Source organism: Neurospora tetrasperma, assembly GCF_000213175.1.
Source record: "Neurospora tetrasperma FGSC 2508 unplaced genomic scaffold NEUTE1scaffold_6, whole genome shotgun sequence".
NCBI lineage: Eukaryota > Fungi > Ascomycota > Sordariomycetes > Sordariales > Sordariaceae > Neurospora > Neurospora tetrasperma.
In genome coordinates, this window is record NW_009799104.1 from 2,686,383 (window position 1) to 2,695,526 (window position 9,144).

Below are 9,144 nucleotides of genomic sequence, written 5' to 3' on the forward strand. Positions count from 1 at the left end.
TTATACGACTTCCTTATATTCTAATAGAATATTCTTAATTAGATTATTAATTACCTTAAAATAAGGTTCCTATAAATCCTTTAATAGAGAATGAAAGTATTATTTCCTTTAGGGGAATTGTAATTATATAAATATTATTACTATTATATATTTAATTCCCTACGTTTTAAGAGTATAAATAATATATATCTATTAAGCCTTATTAAATTACAGGTTTTGTTTGTAGGGTCGAGCTGATGATTTTTCTTAGCCGCCCTCTCTTCGCGCCTCCTCCGATTTATCTCTCTAGGGTAACGATAGTATAAGAATTGGGAGGGGCGTCCAGTAGGTTACCCTTATTTATAATTTTTATTATTAATTTTAATACTTTTCCGGTCGGGTTTTTACAAAAGGGGGCGAACGCCCGCAGCCTTTTAATATATATAATAAATACCTTCGTAATAGCTTTCTAGAGAAGGGGGTACTCTTTACGGTTATAAGCGAAATATCCCTTCTTCCTATATAATTTATAATAAACGAGCGATTTATCCTTATTTAATAAATAATTTATCTTGCTAAAGTAATCTCCTTTATATTTAATCTTACTATATTAGGTGTAAATATTTTTCTAGTAATAGAATTTTGCTATATATCCGATTTCCTAATATTTAAAATACTATTAAATATTATTCGAAGTTTAGAATAATTCGTAGGGGTATATACCACCATCGTAAATGAAGAGATTATCCTAAAGGCAATTTACTACTTTCGAAATAGCGATTTCTATTAAGAGTAAACCCCTACTCTGTCTATCCGTTCTTTTCTAAAATCGAATTCTTATAATAGTTACCTCCTTATTCTTATCCCTCATCGTATTTATTAATATTTCTAATATAAGTATTAATACTATTTTAGAGTACGCCCTAAATCAATATATCTACAGTATTTATAGTAATAAAGGCCTCCTTAACGAAGATTTCCGTAGCCTATACTTAATTTTATTAGTACTAATTATGTATATATGTATTAAAAATAATTATATAATTTTTAAATATTTATATTCTAATAACTGTTTTAATTATTAGACCTAGTTTCTTCCGGCCTAGGGTCGTTGCTACGGCCGTCTTCGTATCTTCGTTTGAATAGTTTATAAATTCGGCGGCAATAGTTGCTCCTTTAATAGTAAATTACTATTCGAGGTTAAAAGGAATAAACTGCTTAATATTAATAGTAGGTAATTATTAAATAGTAGTACTAATTTTACTTGGGATAATTTTCACTATAATATCGGCCTATTATTTTAGTATTTCCTAAATACCTTTCTTAATCTCTTTTAAAATATCCTTCTTTAAATTATCGATATTCTTTTTAGTAATAAATTAGTTAGTTTTAGCCTTATTAGCCTCGGATTATATAAATCCACTTTTTTTAACGCGAATTTACAAGAATTTAAAAAATAATTCTTAAACCTAACGTCGGTCTTCGGTTGAAACAATATTATAGTCTATAGATTTATTCATTCTAGTAATAAATTTCTTTAATATTTCATCATCTTCCTCTATTTTATTTAAAGTCTTCGCAATAAGTACGGCTTCAGGGTCGTTATATACGGAAATTTCTACGAGCGGGTTGTAGACGCTATTTTCGAACCTACGAACACCGCCATTTATAGCCATCGGTAATAATAACACAATACCGTCGCTGCATTTGTCGTAGGATATTGTGAGGGATATAAACGACCCTCTTGAGTCGATTGCCGTTGTTAGTTTTCGTTTTGGAGCACTCCTCGACCAGAAATCGGCGTTTCCGGTTTCGGCGTCGTTTCTTCCCTATAATAGAATCCTAAAGCTATCACAAATCCGGATTTTTAAAGACTTTTACATCTTTCCCCCGGGTTATTCAAGAGCCCCGAAAGCTTATTACTAAAATACAGACGTAATTATACAAGGCAAACTCGGGAATAAACTAGAAATCCTAAACTTCCCTAGCATCCTCCGTAAACTAATTTTGATTTTACTAAAATAATATATTTAAAATTATCGCTTCCTTACCTAATTGATACTAAAGCTCGAAGGAGAACCGGGAAAAATATTCAACCCAGCGAAGCTACTATTCAAATAAATATTACCGGGTTATAAAAATCTCTAAATTATAGTAATTTAACAGAATTATAAGATTACTACAACTATATAATTTAACCTAAGAAAGGTACCAGGCGTCCAGACGCCCGTTTGCGCTTGCGGACTGGAAAAAGAGACCTTCGCCTATATCGTCCTACACTACCTCAATGCGGAAGGCCTCTTCTAGTTAAATACTAAGAACTAACTACTAACGAAAGAAGAGCTCTAGGATTACCTGGACAACGGAATTAAAGCCGAGAGGATTCTATCATAGGTATTAAGATTAAGTAGATTAAAGGAGTACCGTCTAATAATCGAATTAGAAGAGGAGTAGCGCAAGGAATTTGAGAAGTACTCTTAAGAAGGGAATAAATTATTAGTAATATTAGAATAAAAGAATAAAGGGATAGGGAGGAAATAATTATACTAATTATAGGTACTATCTATACTATGATTACTATAGAAACCGAAGTACTATTTATTTAATATTGAATTACGCTTAAAAAGCTCCTTGAGAAGCTTTATTATACGAATTTAGTTCGTAATAATATTATAACGCTACAAAACCTAATTATTATTAATAATAGGATAGCCGGGAGTATTAACGGCTATAGGGCTATTAGGGGTAGTACTACTATTATTAGAATTGGAAATTATACGAATAAAAATAGTTGTATTATTATATTATTAGGACTAGATATAATACGTATAGGAGTAATTGTACTATTATTAGAATTAAAAGTAATATAAACCGGGTTTATTATATTATTGATATTAGGACCGGAGGGAGTACAACTGTAGAAGATATCCTTTATATATAATATATAGTATCCCTTCTACTAGAAAATAATAATATTATAGTACGGAGTGTGGGGAAGGCTAGTAATATTATTTAGGAAATTATCTTATACTAAACGACCGTATATACGCTTAGTAAATTGCTAAATAGCGCGAATAAAGGTATTTAATCTCTAACGATATCTAGCCGGGCTATTTAATATTATAGTAAATTAAATAGCGTTACGGGGGGTATAAAGACCGATAGGAATATTTATTATATATTTACCGGTAATATAAATATAGGTCGCGGTTTAAAGGTTAATAATTAGGAATAAAATATTAATTAGAAAAGAAAAGTAAGAAGGAAAAGGATATAAAGTTTATAGAAAGTCGAAACGAAGTAAGTTTTACTAATAACGATTTTACGAAAGGCATTGGGACTAATAGGTCTTTTATTGGATTTTAAGACTATAGTGAAATTTAAACTATAGTAGAAATAAGGGATCTTACGGACGGTATTATACGAATTAGTATAAGGATTGGGAATAATAGAAGGGATAAATATATTAATTTTAAGGGATTTAGAAATTCGGATTGCTATAAAGAATATAAAAAAATATTATAGGTTCTAAGTAAACCGGGGCTGCAAAATCAAAAAAAGCCGTAGAGCCCGGAGACGCTTTTAAAAAAGAAACTTTAAGGTCGGAGGTTTAATCGATTAGGCTAGGACAATTACAATTAAAGGAAACTATCTTAGATAATATTATTATAAAAAGGAAAGAAGGTAAAAAAGAATTAAAAAGGAATATTATAGGGAGGATTATATAAATAGAGGGGAGGGCCCTTATATTATTAAAAATAAGGGTAGAATTAAGGGTTGGGAAAAAAAGGGATAGAGCGGAGGTGAATATAAATAGGAGTAACGAAGCGGAGGGGTAGGGACGTAAATAAGAAGATAGGATGGAGAAGCGGAAGGAAGGCGGATGAAGGAGTAATAAAGATTAAAACGAAGAAGCGGCGAAGGAAGGCGACGTCCCTAACTGTATTCCTATTATTCCTATTATTCTTATTATTCTAGTATTAGAATAATGTAATAAAGGAAGAGACAAAATCAATTCGCTATAATAGTAAGTAAGAATAGTTATAATTATAAATAAAGGAGGAATAGCGTAGGTAAACTATAGCCGAAATAAAGTTAGGGGTTTTCATTCGGCGGCGTTTAACGCTATACGGTTTTCCCCTCCAGAGAACTAGAGAAGGACCCTATGCCAATAAGGCGCTATAGTTACATAGTAAGGGTAAAAGAATATTATTATATAATTTAACCTATTACTCTTACAAATAATCGATAATCGCTAATATCTCTTTATTGTAAATAGAATAAATATACTCAACAAACTTCAATTTCCTTAAATAGAACGCTATAATATATTTCTAGCCGTCTACCTCTTAAGTCAAACAGCCCCCCAATATAAAACAGCTATAATCGGACTCGAAGAAAATTAAACGCTCAGGGTCCCACTCGGTCAATATAAGTATTCGAGTTCATAATATCTTCAAAAACTAGAAGGCCTCTTCGCAAGCTATGAACTATTTGAACGGAACTCCTTTGCCGGTAAATATCATAAATAATACTACTATTATAACAAATTCTAATATAAATATCCAATAATAATTTACAAACCCTAAAAAGCTCTAAACTTCCTTCTAGAATATTAGTACTACCTACTCTAAAATAGCTTTAACTTTCTCAAAGTCGGCTTAAATACTAACGCTGGCGTAAATAATGAAACCGAAGTATCTAACCTTCTTAACTACGAACTTACATTTATTAAAGTCCAAGTAGAATCCGGCATCTCGGAAGCGCTCGAATACTATACGGACCTTCTATATATAATCTTCCTAAGACCTATCCGTAAAAATCAGAATATTGTCTATATATACCGAGCAAAAATCATCAAGGAATTCTCGCAATACTTAGTTAATATACCGCTATAAAGTAGTTAGAACTCCGTATAATCCGAATAGGACTATAAATTACTCAAAGAGACTATAATATATTTAGAACGCTATTTTATACTCCTCTCCTTCTATTATTCGTATTTTATTAAACGCTTATACTATATCCACCTTTAAAAACTACTTTATACCTTTAAATATTCGGAATATTTCCTAAATAAATAGGAGGGGGTACTAGTCCGTTCGAATAATTATATTAAATACTTAGTAATTACAACAAAAATAGAAACCTCCGCCTAGCTTCCGAACGAATAGAACGGGAACACTAACGGTAGAACTATTAGCTTAGATAAATCCCTTATCTATTAAATCCCAAGATATTTTTTTGAGTACTAAGAATTCTTCTCGAAATATATTATATAGCGGACCGAAGGGGAGGGGAAGGTCCTTACTATCCGGTCCCTTCTTTAACTCGATCTTTAAATCAACTCCTAGCTTATAACTATCAAAATAATCCGCTTCTTACTTTCTAAATAAAAGAATAAAATCCCAAAAGTATTTAAGAATAATTTATTAAAACTCCTTATCGGTCCGGACCCTTTTAAGGGTTAGAGCCTTCTTAATATTTTTGAACTATATAATAAATATAGTAACCTCTATAATAACCCGACCTTCCTACTTACTAATTTAATAAATATACTTAATAAAAGTAATAGTAAGGACGTATATTACTCCTTTGAACTCTTCGAAGAATAGGGTCTTAGCCTTACATTTGCCAATATAGTTTACTTAGGATTGTATAACGCTATACTAGAATCTCTTCTTATAAAGGACTAAATACGTTTAATTCACTATCAATTATAGTTTCTTAAAAATAATGGGGTATTCGAACTCCGGTACTATATATATACAAACTAGTAAAATACAACCTTAGAATTCTATGAGGAAATACGTAATACTTTAAATAGAAGCGCCCTCTATAATTACTATAGTACCCTAAGTTTATCGGGCTACTGTCACGTCACGTAGATCTCGAGTACTAGGACACGAATAATTAGACGAATGTAATAAATAATTAAAGATGAAGAAGAAGAAGAAACTAACTATATCGGATGGAAGGAGTGATAGTCTTATATACTTAAGATAGAAGGACTGAATATATATGTGATCTAGTATGTCTAGTAGTACTATAATATTACCCCCCCCTTCGAAGAAGATTCAGCCCTAGAGTCGAAGAGAAGTAAAGATTGAGATGATAGGACCCGATAATCTGGATGGGTATACCTAACATTATAAGAAGCAACGCGATCTAAAATATGTGAAAGAAAAGGATGAGATGGAATTTTAGTATTTGGTACGGCTATTATACGCTATACGCTCTAGTTTACGCTTAAAATTAGGTTTAGAATTAGTTAAATAATTATATCCGAATTTATAATTAGAATTTTCTTTATTATCGTTATTATTATTATTGTCTGATTCTATATTATTAGATAAGAGACCTTCAATTATATATAGTTGCGCCCGAGAGTAGGACGGTCCGGCCAGCTCTAAAATTAAAATAGTAGTTATTAATTTTTTAGCTGCTTGGATAGTATCGATTTCTATAGTATCTTTATCTTTAGAATTATAGATAGAGTTCACAACTTCTTTGAGTTTTTAAATATAGTCTACGTAAGTAACCGGAACTGGGCGGAAAAGTTAAATACGTTTACGAATATCTTTGTTGAGAGTTTGGCGGATGAGAGAGATTTTTGCTAGTTTAGTCCAAAGGTTGGCTTTTACTTTATAGAAAAGCCTTTTAAATTTAGCTATAAATAGATTAAAGCCTTTATTATTTTGGCGGAGTGTGTAGAGAGTGTTTTCGGTTTGTTGGACTTTATAAAGATTATTATAGATACGGTTTAGTTAATCGAATAAATTTTAAAGATCGAAAACTTAAAGTTCCGAAGTTTGTTGAATTTAGGGTATTACTAAGACTTAGATTTTTCTATCGAGTTGGGAGAAGAGATATTAGAATTGGGCTATAGTATTACTTATAGTATTTCTATTAATCCTAAGTTTCGTTTAAATAGAAGGGAGCTAAGTTTCGAAGGTGTAAGTAGCGCCGTTAAATTTCTTAATATTAGGAAATCTAATTTTGGGTTTTGAGTTAGATTTTGGAAGCGCTTAAATTAGGGCGGTATTATTATTAAGTACCTTATTTAAAGTAACGATATTCTTCCTAAGTGCAGAAAAGGCCTTCTTGTATTCATCTATGCAATTAATTTACTTTTGAAGGTAGTCGGCCAAAGATTCGAGGCTTAAGATAGGGGGTTATAACTACTCCTCGGCTATAGTTGTAAATAGTAGCAATAATTGCTTTAATAATCCGAGAAATACTATAAATAATAAAGAGAGTAGAATAATAAGGAATAAGAAAAGAGGAAGTATTTAACTTAATTATTATTAATATTACTAAAGTAGGTCTATAATTATTGGTATTGGTTTTGAAATAAGGGATACTAAACGAAATATAGTTTAATATAGTAGGAATCTAATATATATTTCAGGAAGATACTAGATAACAGAAATTTATATTACAACGCCGGTAATCTAATAATAAATTATTAGATTTAGTATTTACCTATTAAAGAGTAGAGAAATAAGGAGAATGATAGAATTTGAGTTAGGCTATTAGAATTGGGAAAGAAGAGAAATAGGTTGAATTATATTAAATTGCAGCTAAGGTCCCGAATGGAAGGGTCGTTATTGTACTATATTTTTAACTTTAGACCAACCGTTTAATTAGTAATAAATCTAATATTATTTAATCTAATTTAGAGGGCTATAATTCCAATAAAGAAATATAATAATCTGTTATCCTAAGAGAGTTCGGTTCTAGCGATACGCGCCCAATTTTCGAGTATAGCTACAAATATCGAGATAGTCCGATGTTCCGGAATCCGCGGCGGTTAGGATGAGAGGGAGTTTGATATAATACAACCCGTAGGAAGGATCTTTAATTAAGTGTTACGTTACGTAGATCTCGAGTATTGGGATACGAATAATCAAACGAATATAATAAATAATTAAAGATAAAAAAGAAGAAGAAGTTAATTATATCGGATAGAAGGAGTGATAGCCTTATATGCTTGAGATGGAAGGACTGAACATGCACGTGATCCAGCATGTCTGGCAGCGCCATGACAGCTACAATCGGAATAACGGGGATTTAGAAATCCTAAACAATATTTTTACTAATAGCGGTATAACACTAGTAACTTTTATTAATAAGGGCGTAGAATAAATTAGTGAAATTAATAATAGTTAGTATTAAACTTAATCCTATCTCTATTTAGATTTTAAACTCTTCTACTTTATTTAATACTTCAAGGGTAGGTTCTAATACTCGACTTTGTATTAGAATTATTCTTTTCCCTAATCCGATTTGGTATTAGAAACTTTAAGTACTTAAAATTCCTTATCGAATAACAAAATTACTTAAATAGCCTAAATACATACTCCTTTAATTTAAGGATTTATAGTAGGAAAATAAGGATATTTAATAATAATATACCTTATAGCAATACAACGAATATATTATCCTTCAATACAGTACTTATCCCTCTCTTCTTATAATACCTATTTAATTTATCCTTTCTATTAGGAGGAGGAACCTCGGCCGTAAATACCGCGAATATTAATTATATCTATAAGGATATTACTATTAATATTATATTAAATCCTAAAGGATAGGGTGGTATTACGAGTTAAGGGCATCGTTATAAGTAAGCTACGATATTCGTTGTTGTACGAAGGAAGCAAGAGGAGAGTGTGCGCTAGCCTGGGCTTATAAGAGTTACTTAACCCAGTAGGGTGGGTCGCGTAGAGCCCTCATACCCGGGCTGGTGCTAATATTATAGTACGGCACTAATAGTACGTAATCTAGTTATGTGCTATAGCAAGGCATAGGGCATGTGATTTAGCCCTGTAATACTACTTCCCCTTAAAACGCTTCCGGCTATAGAAATAGTATTTAAATGTATTATTTTGCCTGAAGTAAGCTTTCCTAAATCTTCCGAGGATACGTCTAATCAGATTGTAATAAAAATTTTAGCGCCTGTGCTAAGGCGGGAGGCCATTTGGCGCTCTAATTCCTACTTAGGGGTAGAATACTAATTAAATTATTATCAATTTAGCCCTTTCTTTATAAGAGTTATTATTACCCTTAATAATCCATTTACATCTTATAAACTGGCCTAATTAATATATATAGAGAACCTTAATAACCTTTATCATTACTAGCTCCCCCCCCCCCCCCCCC